The sequence below is a fragment of the Anser anser genome (assembly GCF_964211835.1).
Source record: "Anser anser genome assembly, chromosome: 7".
NCBI lineage: Eukaryota > Metazoa > Chordata > Aves > Anseriformes > Anatidae > Anser > Anser anser.
Window position 1 is genome coordinate 31,645,382 of NC_139727.1, and position 16,504 is coordinate 31,661,885.

At 40.9% G+C, this 16,504-nt stretch overlaps 1 long non-coding RNA gene across 2 annotated transcripts in view; it reads right to left on the reverse strand.

Annotated features, from left to right (window-relative positions):
* Positions 1-8,536, reverse strand: part of LOC310902335 — a 194,681-nt gene extending 186,145 nt beyond the window's left edge. The window contains exon 1 of one of the 2 annotated variants that reach the window (XR_014586641.1): positions 7,767-8,536. This is a non-coding gene — a long non-coding RNA (uncharacterized lncRNA). The remainder of the gene's footprint in view (positions 1-7,766) is intronic. The other variant, XR_014586642.1, reaches the window with a different exon arrangement.
* Between the last annotated feature and the right edge of the window lie 7,968 nt (positions 8,537-16,504).

Sequence of the window (16,504 nt, forward strand, 5' to 3'; positions counted from 1 at the left end):
GCAGCAATAAAGCCAAAAACATCCCTGTCAGTCCTTCCTTCTCACTGGACACCTGCAGCAACTCCACTGCCCAGATGGCTGAAAATGATGCATCTCCCTGGAGCAGGATTTCACATGCACACACTATCAACGCAAGTTGAATGCAACCCCTTCCTTCATACCACTTATAATCCCTTCAGACCCGGGACTATCGTGCTCCATGACTAAAGGCTGATCTTTAGGAACACAGACTGATCAGGGATCAGAGGAATCTCAGTAACATCATTGGTGAGAGCCAGAGTACACAGATTTAGCTGCTCCAAAGAAAGGAGAGCAACAAACCAGCATCCTTGAGTGGAACACCCCCTAAAAAATAAGCCAAGGAAAGAAGCTGTCCCTTGAAAGCCTTGCAGACTAAAATTATTGCTAAAAACTGGGGAATGTGCAAAATATATTTAGTGTTGAGGTGAAGGACTCTGGAATCCACCCAGAAGAGGGGTTACAAGCAGATGAACTCCAACAGAAGCTTAAAGTGGGGCTTTGTATCTTATTAAACATTATAGAAACCCATAGAAAACAACCTCAGGTTGTTCTGTGAGCAGTAAAGCTTACCGAAATTCCTTTGGGTAAGAAAACTAGCAGAAAACACAGCCTGACTTTAACTGGAAAATAGTCAAAATGGAAAAGTAAATAAAATAATCAAGTGTCACAGTCCCACTTAAATCACCAGGGGTATGAAAATACTTGTTTTGTAGCAGCACCGTTGTACATGTTGGTCTAGGCTTTCAGAGTTATTTATGCCAACCCCTTCTTATATGCAATCAAGTAATAATTAAGTCTCAGTGCTCTGCACACAATGTAAGTGCCTTACAATTTTCTGTGAGCATAATTAAAATTATTTATAGACAAGAATGACAGCTGTGGATATGAATGCAATGCTTCAGTATTAAGTTTAATATCAGCAGGCAGGAGGGTAATTAGTTAATGGGCATGCAGAGTTTTTTGTTTTGTTTTAAAGGGCAAAAGCATTAATTATTTCTATTTGAAATTGCTTTAATACATATTCCTCCCTGAGTAAATCTGAAGATTTGTTTCAGCTTAGGTACTGTTTTATATAATTGAAATCCAGGCTTAAAGTTACCTGTCACCCAGGGAATTGGTAATAACTATTATGCTACAGTTTTTAACTTGAGAAGTAAATCGCTTACTCCTGAGGAGTAACTCACAAAGGCACTAGTGATGCTGAAGTTATCTGCAAAGACTCTGGTTTGCCTAGTTCAGTCTTTTCCTTTGCAGATCTTTAAGGTGCTTCTGACCATCCTATGAGTGTTCATTCACACTGTTTCACACACACACTACAGGACTTTTGCTCACAGCAATTTACAGGATTGACCAAGTTCATAGGAAGGTCACTCCAAAAAAAGCTTCATGTAGGGACATTAAAAACAGAGCAGTAAAGCTTCAGACAGGTCATGAAGTGACAATCAGGAAGTTATACTTTCCAATTTTAGCACTATGAAGTCTTTCTATTTCACGCAGGCAATATATGCTTGACAGGATCCATGTTTTGTTTTGGAAGCTTTCATAAAAGCCATACACATAGAAATAATGTGGTGACAGTACAGGGCCAGCAGGAACAGACAGCAGTCTTTCCAGATAGGCACTAACAGAAAACCCTCCCGTGAGTATTGACGCTGTGCCTCTTCAGGCAAGGGCAGGACTGCTGACATTATGATCTTGGAGTAACTCTAAAGACCATTATGTCTAGCTTGTTTCCTGGTGTCCCCAGCAAGCAGCAGTCGAGTAAACTCAATCTGTACTCAGCAGCAGAGCTGTGCCTGTCACCCAACAGCATCTTATTACTCTATGCACATACAAAGACTCCAAGTTGTAATGCTTTCACACATCAGGATTGAGCCCACCAAGCAAGAGCTCTGATGCTGCAAAGATCATGAGCAGCAGAAACTGGTGCTGAAGAACTGAGATGCAAAGGACAGAACTCCACTTCCCTGCTCTTTGCCAAGGGCCACTGTTAGCACAAGGCAATTCTTAAAGATGAGCCTCAAAGACACACCACCCCCACCAAGCCGTGAGCTTTATTTGAAGACAACCCAGGTTACTGCTAATATCCACTCTACCCCCATCTTTTTTTTTTTAAAGACAAAGTTGATGCTGATGTCCACACCCATAGCCAAATCTGGAGCACAAAATTGCACTGTTTCAGCATTCAGTGGTAGAAGACACCAAAGTAATGCCAGTCAGCTGCCAGAAGAAAGCATTTCCATCAGCAGAGCAACAGAGTTGTTCAAGACAGGCTTACATCTATCATCCACATTTTGCATCGATGCCCATCTGCCTTATACATATACACCAACTGAAGGTTTTGTCTTCTGCTTCAGCTATTGAGCATTTCCTACGTTACTTCCCATGCAAGCGTCTAGTAAGTTGTATAACACAGACACTGATTCATACTTGCTAAAGACTTCACCATCATTTAATTGTGTGTACTAATTAAAATACAGTATGCTGATAGAGGTGACAGTGTAAACAACACTAGATTGAAAGCTTCTAAGCAATTCATCGTACTGCTAAAATATGCAGGCATGTTTCTCAACACCAGAGCATCTTTTCTAATTTACAAGTGAATTAAGCATTGCTGTATGTCTGTGACTCTAAAATAATTGCAAGACACTTTTCCTGGATTCTCGTGTTTTCCATTTGCAATTGCTGCAAGAAGTTTAATGGCAGCTGTAATTCTTTGTGCCTCCCCAGACATCCCTAAGGGGCAGGCCACAATGCCAGTTTCTCAGAAAGTAAACCATTACAGTATTTGCCTGCTATAAAGATCAAACTGTAGAATAAATGTGAAATAGAATGTAATTAAGGACTCTTTCACCAAGAAACATTTCCTTCAGGATGTTATTCAAAAGGCTGAGTGTTTCAATGAAAGCCAGTGAAAATGCATCTCTTGGCCTTTGGTATTAAGGACTACCTCATGATGATTACTTTCTTAAAAAAGAAGAATCCCCTCCAATTATCTGCTCATTGTAAATTAGACTGAGAAACACCATACTAGGTTGCTTAATGCTAAATCACATTTAGTTCACCACAGACAAGTCGGTGAATTCCCCATGAGGTGGGTTAGAATAAGGAAAGATAAGCTTTTTATGACATTCAATTGGCCAATTTTTCATACTAAAGGCAGAAAAGCTTACACCAACAATAGCTAAATGAATGTGTATGTGAATGGTTTTTTGTTTGTTTGCTTTAAGTTCTACCTGTAGGATCCGAATATTCTTCGGCAGCTGTTTTCCAGTCTCTTGAAGAAAAAGTGTGGGAAAATAATTTGTGGTATTTATGACAGATTATCATTAGAAAACAGTAGAAGCAAGAATGCAAGTTCTGGATACTGAGCAGTTGCACATCTGTGGCAAAACCAAGTAATTAGGATCAAAGTGTAGCCACCACTAACCCATATTGGGGTTGAGGAAAATGAACAGATTTATTGGAAGCCAGACAATGAGACAAACATTTAACCCAGCAGAACCCTAAGAGTCCAGACAATTCAAAAAAAGGGCACCTCACCAGATCATCTTCCAGTTAGTACTTAATTTTGGACTCATTTTTCCATGCCTGCACAGCCATGTTAACTCTTCCTCCAGCCTCAAGTTCTTTAATTCCTTTAAAGCAGTACACAGCTCCCTTAAATACACAGCAGAGTTCTGTTGCACGTTAAAGCACATGTCCCAGGGTTCTGCATCATAGCATCTGAACAACTACAGACCATGTGTTCACCAATGAAAGAGACTAAGAGATGAACAAACAAAAACTACTCCTGAAGTCAAGACAAACACTTAGAAATCAGAAGACAAGAGGGGGAGGTCAGAAATGGAGCCTGCTACAGAGGAATACAACAGAATTATACATCAAACGCCCCATCAGCACAGTCAGAGCACAAACATCACTGCCAATACCACCATACTGCCTCCCAGATGTAATCACGCCCCTTGAAGCATACTTGAGCACAAATATATTCTGCTTCTCCTCAAGACAAGATCAACTGCAAACCTTAAGCACCCCAGAGATATACAAAGATGAAACCCAAACTTGGGGGTTGAGGTTACACAAGAATAACACCAGATAATCATGGAAAAATAGATAGCTTGGAGAACCCCAAGTCATTGGATAAAGGCATAATAGTTGTAAGCAATTTAAAGATGAAAAACCTAATGAAACACATTAAACTTTTCTACAGCTTATTCTCACCTTTCTTCACTCCAAGTTTCACAGCGCATCAGAAGGCAAGAGGAGAATACTCTCACAAGTCACTCCAAGGTCTCCAGCTGTAAGGGTACACATCCTCAATACAGGACCTTTCCATAAGTGTGAAGATTTGCATCAGTTCATCTATACAAGAACTAAGCTTGTGGGTAGGAGTCACTTTTATATTTTACCCACAGACACTTTGGGGACACTGTTGGACCTACCAGTCACAAGAAGCTCATGAAGTGGCTGTCACTGTGGCCTCACATCATCAGGGCCCCAGTAAAACGCTTCTCTTCCTTGTTGTGAAGTAACCTGAAGAGCTTGAGATGGAATTAATAGTGTATGCTACGTAGCTTCTGCCATCTAATTTCCTATCAGGAAGATCAGTAATTTATTAGGAGACCTACGCAAGGCAAGGAATTTAGTTCGAGCCTCCTGCAGATCAGGAAAAAACATGAGTGACTTTTATTGACATGTACACACCCTGTGATTCCAAATGAAGGATTTTTAGCCTGGTATAGTTTAGATAATGAATGAGAACCAAACAGAGCTCTCACTGCTGGAGTCACTTCAAAGGGAAGCCATATTTTACTGAAGAAATCTGGGTAGAAACACAGAAAAGTCTGAGACCACATTAAAACAAATCCTTGCCAGAGGGAGATAAGCTAAAACATTTTTAAAGGAATATTCAATTAAGCACATATTCAGAAATCACACCTGACATGAATGGAAGAGTATTGTTTTGGTTTTTTTTTTCCATGCAGTAGAATTGTTAGTTTACAGACAGGGTGAAACGGATTTCCTTTAGCAAGTTAAAAATCAACCCTTTCAGAAAAAAAGGCAAAATGTTTAACACAATAGCATGAAATTTAAAGAGTACTTTCCCACATAATAAAGAACAGGATACCCAAGCTTTCCACATTGCATTTTTAGATAACAATATGCTGTTAACTCACCACTTTCTACTCATTTTAACCACCTGTAGTTCCCTACCACATTGTTAGCAGAAGTTAGCTATTCCCTGCATGAGACTTACAGCCCATATCTGCACACAACAGATGTTTCAGAAAAAAACACAAACAACCAAATAATCAGTATCACAAGATAGCTTAGATAAACCAGGAGCAAGAGGTGCAGATGCATGGTGTGCAAAAAGAAGGGAGAGCTCCAGGTGTGCTCCTCCACGCCTGGACAGCAAGAGGTCTGGGAAGACTTCACTCCCAGCAGCTCTGCAAGCTGCTTCTTGTCAATACCTAAATACCTGCCAACCTTCCTGTTCAAAACCAAAAGCCATATTCACACTCATCCACTTCATACAACACCCTTGTTCATAAGCATTGCTGAGTATTGCCCTATTTGCTCAGATTTGCTGGCTGAATAAAATCTTCAACCAAGCACAGAATTACTCACACAGCAGTGCTTGTTAGAAACAAACAAACAAACACATTATTCAAGCTGAGCTCTCCCATTCAGTCAGCCTGCCCCTCCGACACCTCATTTTTCCTATTTAGCCTAGCACAGCATTTCCCTGAGAACAGGCGTAAGGCTGACATTTTATGTGATTAACTGATTTACTTATTTTTGAGGCCACTCCTAGATGAAAAGCAGCCCCACCACACACACACAGCCTTATTTCCCCATTGCATTGTCCTTTGGGGAAGGCCTGCTCCCCACTGGGTAACTCTGTCCATTTATCATAGCCTGCAGAGAGCCCTGTTACAGGGCTTGGCTGTATGTTGCAGCACCCTACCGACTGCTCTGCAGGTTACAGAGGAGTGCAAGCATGAAATAAATTATACCCAGTGTTCAACATAGCTCCTTTCCTCTATTAATCACCTGAATAGTCAACACGCACAAGTTTTTGAAAGATGTCTGTAGTACATTTCATTGAAGTACAACCTGAACACAAGTTTTGGCTCCTGATATTACATAGTTAATCAAAATCCTCGGGCTATGGCTATGACTAGCTTGTTGATAAAATAAAGGTTTTATTTGCTTATGAATTAATGATTCATGAATTCACCAACAAGAAAAAATGTTATTTAGCGTACAGGAGAAGAATTGTGTATTTTGCGCTGTTCTCTCTATCACACGATGGACAACCTATCGCTAATTAAGTTGCACTCATTGAGCCCTACCTTCACTTTTTGACAAGTAGTTTATTACATTCTCTGTTATCCAGGACCTACAGAGCTTGGCCTAGTCTGTGTCACAGCCACCGCTCTGAAATTACAACATCTGTCTGCCAAGTTCAGCAGCCAGCATTTAACAACTCAGTCTGCAGCTCAGAGTTCATCCCGCATCTTGCACCATTTTATCCCTTCCAAACAAAGGTCTAAAATCATAGCTGAAGTGTGAATTTGGCAATAAAAACAAGAAACACTGAAGATAGAAGCAAGGCTTGCATCCCTGATTAGCAGTTCTTGTGCAGCTCTCATCACAGTCCTCAGGTAAAACAGGTATTTAGCACAGACTCTCTAACAGTTTATTTCCCTTTCTGAGAGAATAAAAGGATGCAGGACAACTGGAGCATCTTATGATCTTCTTGACACAGGTTTTGCAGATAGTTTGATTCCCTGTCTTCACTAAGCAACATATCAGAAAAAAAGCTCCCTTCCGGGGCACTGATACACCACCTTAACGTGAGCACCTGAAAGAGCTAAAATTGAATACTCATACGTATTGCTTTGAGTAACATCCACAGCCTCTTACAGATGGGTATCTTGCTAAGGTTCAGCGCTACATCAATGAATCTTGGTATGTCTTACTGAGATAAAACTTCTCCAGGAGAAAAACTAGGACTCCCTCAAGTCACTGGCATTTTCACTTCCCATTCTGGAACAATGCAGAGAGGCAAGCAGTAACTCTACAACAATATGATTACATTTTACGTAGACTATGAAGAGCACCCGGAGATAAGTAGGTTTTTGTTGTAGCATCTTTGCTACATTAAGAAACAAACAAAAAAACTAAATGCTTGAAAGCTTTGGTACACCTACTTTGCAGGCCTGCTAAAGCTCTGCAATAGGTACCAAAGTATCTTATGAAAGAGAATTAGCCCAGCACACAGAGCCCAAAGAAAGCAGGGCTCCAAACAGAGCAATACAGCCTACAAGTTCGGTCAGCTTCTGGAGAAAATGTTATTGTAATTAGGGAAGAAACAAACCAGACCTATATTTAACAAGGTAGGAAACACGCACACATAGAACCTTACACATTACTCTTTTGATACTAGGTAAAGATACCCCCAAACTAATCCTTCCAATGGATTTCAGCAACAAAATCTAATTTCTGCTTTCCCTCTAGACTAAACGTGACCTACCTACAGCTCTCCACCATCACCTAGCTAAGGCACAATACTTACATCTCAGGAACTCAACATTTCACAAGTATAACTTACACGCATCTTCAGAAGTCAGTAACTACAAACAATAGTCAGACTTATAACATTTTTAGGTAAATTCCAGCCATACCACCATTTCAATTAATTTCATCCCACCACAATACTGTAAAGCACTTACTTTTAACCAGACCTTGTCCAAAGACCACATTCTTCTCCTAGCAGTCTGTAGGAAAACACAATCATCTTTCACAGTCTGAAAAAAGCTTTTGATTCCTCCTTCAGATTTTATCCTTTGTGGTGTACTGGCTTGTTAAGCCAGGAACTTGGCTTCACCTGGAGCATGTGTGTGTGTGTCATTTTGCAGGTGAGAACAATGAACTAATCTGAGACCAAGGCACACCAACAATGGGAAGTGCATAATGTAATATTGATAAAACATGAGTGGTTTTTACAGAATAAATATTTTATGTGTCCTTGTAAGTCTGCTAAAGACAACAAAAATATTTCCAGATTTTCTTGTGCTTCAGACCTAAATAAACCATAAGGATTTCTGCACTTTTAATTTAACCATCCTAAGGTCCTAAACACATTTGGAATGATGCAGTTTTTCTAGGACCCTGTATCCTTCATGAACACAGGCCCCCACCTGCTTCCAGTTGGATCTCAGATTAAACCTCAAGTCCTCCACCTGTGAGAGTGATGGCATGTTTTTTTCTTGGTATCCACCAAAATATTTTCTTTTATTTATGCTTTCTTTCTATATAGTAAAAAATAGCTCAAGCATTTTAATAATATCAGACAAATTGGTTTTGCTTAGGATCAATCTCCATGTTTTATATGCAGATCTTTTCATAGAAAGAAAACACTTAAACTCTTAAAATGTTGTTACTAATCTTTTCTCACCTGGGCTCTACCCATCAACTCTCTTTTCCAGTTAACTTCCCCTTGAAGTTTTCCCTATGCTTCCAGAGAAATCTTCTTTTATCTCTCTCTTTCAGCTTCATGTGTTTTTTCCTTGTGATTACCTAAGAAAGTAGATAACTATTTCATCTTTGTCCCATAGTCAGAATTAATTGTTTTATGTTCCACTCAGAATATTTTCTTTGATTAATTAAAACACACATGCAGGAAGTTATACAGTAATTTTATGGCTGTTTTCTACTAAATAGCATTTTGTGTTCTGGATATTATCTGGCAAATGTGAAGTTCACTTAAGAACTACAAAACAAAATTGAAAATTAATATAAACTGGTTAATATTGTAGCAAAACTAACAGCAATGCCATCAGTTATAAGAATAGTCATGACACACTATGCATTACTTAAGAAAAGTGTGTTTTTTGGTGTTTTTTTTGGTCAGTTATTACTGCTGCGGAATTTAAATACAGTGCATTGCTTTGATGACATGATAGAAATGCATCAGGTTGCTTACACACTGCCTGAGCCGATGTAGATAATTTAACATTCAACAGAGAAACTTAAATGCATGGCAGGCCCTTGTGCATTATTATTCCAGGTGCAGCAGATCAAACCGTAAATAACAGACCTCAGCGTACCTGAACCTTGCAGCATCTGAAATACAACTGAAGACTCAAATCTTTCATGTTGTGACCGCTTCTAGGAAAAACTTATTATAAAGCAGAAGATATATTTCATGCATTGGTGATAATTATCACTTTAGCCAATATGAGCAAACAGATGTCTTCTTCCTGTTGGATGTAGATAGGACAGATATCCATCACCTTTAAACGGGGCTTCTGCAGTGCCCTCAGTTGTAAATGCCACAGCTATCAGCAAGCATTTTAAGCACAACAGTGCAACAAAACCAAATCTCTGTGCATGTGCATCCTTTCCCGTGTTTTATGCCTCAGGATGGGACTAGTTTCAATGAGTGTATAATTCATCCTCTGCCTGGTTTTGATCTCCCAAGGTCTGCATGGAGCCACATCTGCTCCTGTGGCTTCACAGATCAGCTTTCTGGACCCAGCCTGCTGAATCCAGACCTGTTCATTCTGGTCACTGCCAGTCTTTTTGTATGCTTTGAAACTCACCTCTGGATAAGGAAATCAAGATTTTTTACCATAAAGCCCATCACATAGCCTGATTTTGGCTGTAGAGTCCATACATCTTTTAAACTACAAGGCTGATCCCCAGAAAGGAGGCAAACGCAACAATTAAGCCAAGATTAGTATAAGTCAAATGCCCAGATACTAAGAGATCATATGTCCAAGAGAACTGAGACCATATGCACGGACACCCAGCTAATTGATTCCCAGCGTTCTGAATAAGCATATGTTAAACTCAATGCACTTGGAGTTTCATGCCTGAATTGCAGCAGTTAAAGTCTTTTTTGTTTGTTTAATCCTTTGGTGGCACTTGCCACAGCTGCAGTTAAAGCAACACCAAGATCAATTTGATGCTTTAACGGGCAAATCTTCAGTCACCATCCTGTCCACACTATTTTTCTAAATAGTACCTGAAACAATTTCTTTTTTATTTCCCCAGTAAAGTGTGAAATTCTTTTCAAAAGTAATTAGCACATTGTGCAGCAAGTAGGAATTAGTACAGCATTAAACATCACAAAAAACGAGCAGTCCACAAAAGAATGGATTTTGAAATAAATCACCTGAATCTTCATAAGAGCTTGAGCCCAGTCAGGAGAGCATGACAGAGGTTCAGTGTGAGCTGCCATTAAGGTATTAAGTCACATTTAGGAATCTACCGTAATTAAATTAAAAGCAAAGATTATCTTTCTCTGGTATGAAATGATAATAAATAGCCTGTAGTGACAAAGATACACAGCCTAACTCTCCTATACCTGTAATTTTCCCCTTTCTGAGAGAGAGAGAGAGAGAGCTCAGAGGAACTTCCAACAGCTGCAAACAGGGGACAAGCAAACTTGCATTTCTCCACCTTGCTAAAACAGGGATCATCAGCTGGGTTTGAAGAGACGAATTCCGATATCTCAGGAAAGCTGCACAAGCAACTGGCTGGTGCTGAGCAAGCAGAAATATTGTCAGAAGTGTTTCATCATTAATTATGCTACGGACAAGAAAGCTACGTGTTTGATGTTTGGTGTTTGACTAACAGTGAGATGAAGTTTTAGTGTGGGGGAAAAAGGAAGGAGGGAAGGAGGGATTGATTTCCCTTCCTCTCATGCTGCCTAGTTATTTCATTTTGTCCCTGTTTCTAGAAACATCATCTTTTTTTGTGCAATTGTCACTTTTTAATTAACTTGCTGTTCTTGTGAAACCCTGGAGTAAAATGCTTATTTGACTATTTCCTTCTCTTTCCTTTAAACTTAAGATACTTCAGAAACTTCCCATTCTTTCCAGATACTACAGGTAGCTTTAAATAGCTTAAAGATCGTCTGGTTCCACTCCCCTGCCATGGGCAGGGACACCTCCCCCCAGACCAGGTTGCCCAAAGCCCCATCCAGCCTGGCCTTGAACACTTCCAGGAATGGGGCAGCCACAGCTTCTCGGGGCAGCCTGCACCAGCGCCTCACCACCCTCTGAGTGAAGAGTTTCTTCCCAGCGTCTAATCTAAATCTACCCTCTTTCAGTTAAAAGCCATTGCCCCTTGTCCTATCACTACACTCCCTTGTAAAAAGTCCCTCCCCAGCTTTTCTGTAGCCCCCTTTAGGTACTGGAAGGCTGCTGTAAGGTCTCCTTGGAGCCTTCTCTTCACAAGGTTGAACAACCCCATCTCCCTCAGCTTGTCTTCATTGGAGAGGTGCTCCAGCCATTTGACCATCTTTGTGGCCCTCCTCTGGACTCGTTCTAATATATCCACATCCTTCTTGTGCTGGGGGCCTCAGAGCTGAACGCAGGACTCCAGGTGGGATCCCACGAGAGCAGAGCACCTCCCACGACCTGCTGGCCATGCTGCTTTTGATTGCAGCCTAGGGTATGGTTGGCTTTCTGGGCTGCAAGTGCACGCTGCCAGGTCATGTTGAGCTTCTCCTCATCATCTAGCATCCCCAAGAACTTCTCCTCAGGGCTGCTCTCAATCCATTCTCCACCCAGCCAATATTTGTGCTTAGGATTGTCCCAACCCATGTGAAGGACCTTGCACTTGGTTTTGTTGAACTTCAGGATGTTCGCACTGGCCCAACTCTCAAGCCTGTCGAGGTCCCTTTGGATCTCTTCCCTCCAGCGTGTCGACCACACCACACAGCTTGGTGTCATTGGCAGACTTGCTGAGGATGCACTCAATCTCACTGTCCATGTCACCAACAAAGATGCTAGGCAGCACCAGTCCCAGTACTGCCCCCTGAGGAATGTCACTTGTCACTGGTCTCAGCTTGTACAACTGTGTTGACTGCAACTCTTTGAGCATGACCATCCAGCCAATTCCTTACCCACTGAGTGGTCCATGCAACAAATCCATGTCTCTCCAATTTCAAGACAAGGAAAGAAAGGCAGGTCTAGAGGCAAGAGTCCAAGATATTCCTGTGAGTCCATCGAGCATACAAACTACCTACAGAGCAGAACCAGGTCCATTGAGGATGCAGGGTCATAGACAGGCACATCTACAGACAGCGACTGACAGCCCTGGGCTGATCTGAAATGAGCCTCCTGGGCCATGGACAGGGGTGAAGCAGGTCCCAGGGGAGGCTGGGCAGGAACACTAAGGGCCATTAGTGCCCTCAGGGCCCTGACAGTATGACCTGTCCCTTCTTTTAAAAGGCGATATTTGTAAACATCATTGCCAACATAAAAGTCAACAACTAATTACCTACACTTTTATGATCTCAGTAGCTTCTGGAAATTCCCCTCAAATACTTGCTGGGCTGATTTTATTTTTTTTCACATTTTATTTTTTCATATATATTGGTAGACAATTACCTTCAGTACCAGATTAGAGAATCCACCTAATGGCTCACAAAAGTAGGGAGCCTTCATCTCCCATCATTAACACTCAGTTAGTTCACCAGCTGACTGAATTATTGCTCATAAGTACTTTTGGATTGATTAGCTCTTGCAGCATATTTTGAGCTGCTTGAATCAATGTACATTAATTTGGATATCTTAAATTGTAAGACATCACAGTATTGGGCACACACAGAAATTATTTATTCTATCATCTTTTATATTCTTTGCATCATTTACATGGATACTTCTGATGCCTACCCGGAGTGAAAATCCTATTCCAAAGTATTCCTGTCTCATTACACAGATAATTAAGGCACAATTAGATCACTGACACCTCTACAGTTTTCTCTCAGAACTGGATGGTCAATCCAAATTATGCTAATTTTTGTTTCCCTGCTTTACATTAGTTTTTTAAACAAAACTTATTTCTTCACTATTCACTATTTTAAAAATTCCTATTTAGAGCCTGACATTAATAGCATGATCCATCCAAGGGCTGTTGCATTTTTTTTCTGATCTTCTTAATAACGAGCTGGATTTACTAGAAGTAACAAATAGAAACAATTCTATTTTTAAACCTTAAATGCCAGAAAACCAACATGAAATCTGCAGTAATGTAGTAGTAATATAAGCCTTTTTGAAGAATGAGTTCAAAATACACCTTTCGGACCTGGTACAAAACTGAATGTATTTCAACCTGGAGATGACAACCCATGATTTTTGACAGAAGTTTTTCCAAGATTTTGCCATTTCCACAATGAGTGATTCTGAACATCTCACTTCTTTTTGCAGCAGCCTCCAGCAGTGGAAACCAACAAGACACAATCTGTTCAGTCACATCTTCAAAGCGCACATCATAAATGAATATGCAGTACTGCCTCTACATGTGGAACAAGTTGAAATATTTAGTATTAGCCAGCGTTGAGGGTATTCAAGCAGATTTCACAAAAGCTACAACAAAACTGCAACACAGAACCCAAATATTCCCAGTCTCAATTCTCATTCCAAAGTTTACATGAAATGTCTTTAATAATTGCCCCACTGCCTCCTTAATAATTGCCCCCATAATGCCCGCTAATGCCCCCAGCTGGGACTAGGTCTCACAGACCAAAGTACTGACACAGGCAACATTTTTTGCTATGTGTAGACACTGTCTGCAGTGCAGACAAGGTGGTCCTGAGGTGAATAAGGTCTCCAGGTATTGCCAAAGTTAAAAATGGAAGATATGGTCCTTGGACAAATTTACCCATCACACAATCAAAAGGATATGTGAAATTTAAGGCACATAACCCACAGCAGATGATGGGTGGGAAATGTGCCGTTGAAAGTTAATTGTTTAACAAATTAACTGAAGACTTCATTAACTTATGAAATTGAAGACTTACAAGTTCCAGTGACTGTAGTGGATCAGCAGTTATGAAAACATTTCATATATGTAAAGAAGGAATGAATCTTCCTTCTTGCCAGCTCCTGGTATTCTCAAATCCCAGGAGGTCTTGCCAGTGCTCTCCTGGGGTCTGCGATAAACTTCAGCAGTTTAAATATTAGTCAAGTGGGATGTTCAAAGCCACATAAGGGACTTGTAGGCCCAAAATTCATAAATTTTAGAAGGAACTGAGTGCTCTAAAACCTTTGGGAACATCAAGCATTTTACCCTCATTTCCATGCCTAAGATTTCTTTTCAAAGAAAGCTTTTGGTAAGAAATGCTAGTGTGAAAGCACTGATTTACAGCTATTGCTGGAGAGAACTGATCACTATAAGCAATGGCCACATGAATTTTCTTTGTGCTTTCTAGTTACTCATGGGTGCTGTTTGTAGAGGTGATTTTTTCTAAGATCTCTGGGCTCTCTGTTGCAGGTGACAGCTGTAAGGAGGGGCGATGAAGGATATGTGCTCTAAGAAGCTATGGGATAAAAGTTTTAAAGCACTTGCCTATGACAAGCAGAAGGATTCCATCGCTGAGGGTTACTGGCTCTCTAACACAGCGGTTTATCACTTTTGGCCATTCTCTCTCTCTGCTTACTTCCTCCAGGAGAAGTGCTGTCAGAAATGAAGCAGATGACAGCACAACCTCACACAAATAGTTATGTTACTGATAGACCAAGACACCACTATCTTCAGATGTTTATCCTAATGATTCAACAAAAAGCAGGGGCGTTCAAACCTCAGATTTTATTTCAACATTTCCTGAAGATGGGGATTAGCCAAGTCAGCAACATTCACCACTGAGCTACAGGGTTAGTAATAAGAGATGTTACAGGGATTCACTAGGACCATTTTGCTTTTTCAGTCCTATTACAGAAGCAGAGTGATAGTTCCTACATAATGTAGGTATTTTCAAAGTGCTCTTAGGTCTGGCACACTGAAGAGGCTCATGGGGTGGCTTCTTCATCACAGCTCTGCACAAGTAGGTCTGCAGCCCATTTCTTTGCTCAGCAGTGCCATGCCTCCCCTCCAACCTTCCTTCGCCAGGTAATCGTACCTCAGGGACAGAGCACCTCATTGCAGCCAGCCGTCACAAGAGCCTTTCTGGAGGACCCAGCCTTCACATGATTCAGTTAAGTGCTTTTTAATATTCTACACCAGAGCAAACTTCAGACGTGGTATGAGACATTTGTTGACCTTGGCAGACAGGTATTGTAAAGTCCCCATGGCAGTAACCTCATGTCCTGCCCTCTTCCTCGTCTAGATGACAAGAAATCTGCTCACACATCTTTTCTCTCTCGGGATCATTTCAGATGGTGCTTTCAGATGACTCCCTACACAAGCAATATTGCAAGAAAAAAAAATAAAATCCCCTTTCTTTATGAAACGCCTTAACAGGAATTTATTACAGAACAAATGGTAATAAGAAAACTGTATTTCTGTCTCACAAGCTCCCTTGCAAGAGGAAGGGTTTGAGGTACCTCAGATGTCCTGGACCATCTGCAGAGTTCCCTGTGTGGACAACTGCAACCTTTGAACACATCGATTGTGCCTTTTGACAGCACTGTGGCCTGACACCAGGCAGAGCCTGACCCAGTGACTCTGGCTCACAGTCTGTTACTGTGGAGCAGTGCAGGGAGTTCTGCAGTCTGTTAGACTGATGAAAGACATCAGGCGTTTCTGAGGGAAAGCTAGAGGGGAATAAAATGATTTTGATTTTTGAAAGAAGTCCTAATTCCTTCCTAAATCCGGTAGTAAGTAATAGTGTTGCTTTATGAAATCAAAGTTATACAATGCAACATCACCCAGGTTTAAAATGCCACAATACAGCCTGATGAAGGAGGATTAGGAGGGACTGTTTGTTCCTGCACACACAAAACATGCAGGGAACATCCACGCTGCCCGAACCTCATTAGTGAGCAAGAGCTGATTCCTATAAGGCCTCCTTTATCTGAGTGACTCTCACTTCCTATTATTACTTAAATTCTTCTCTATTACAGAAATAAAGGATAGTATTGGCATTTGCTTAAAAATATTCCTGAAGCAATATGGGACTGTGAGTGATCCTGTGCCCCCCACACACACTCAGCGGCACCCTGTGAGAAGATCTGACCAGCAGAGACCATAAACTTCACCTGATCTGTATAGACTACCAAACACACCATTCCATGTTAAATATCTCTTTCACATACACTGACAGGCACCCCGAGTATCTAATCCAAAGGAGCAGCTGCAGAGCAGGAATAGGAATGTAAGGGCAGTTAAAAGAGAAGACAGGAGATACAGTGGTAAAACAGGTAAAATATCAAGTTGGGTATGGAAAGGGCAATAGAGCACTCCTGCATATATCCGTATGAAAGGAGGGCAATGGCCTTGTTAACAAGAATTGGGAACCCATTGCAGAATGGTCAGAGGAAATGCATGTCAGTTTGGGAGAGAAATGATTCAAACAAATGTTAAAGAGCCTTTGAAATTCATTACCAAACAGTGTCATTTGGTGCCACAGCACTGAGGGATACAGAAGATCATACAACAAAAGCTATCCTGCATTTCAGCCTGTGTTCTCAGCCATGAAGAGAAAAACCTTGGAAATGAACTGGTGTCTTAGCACACG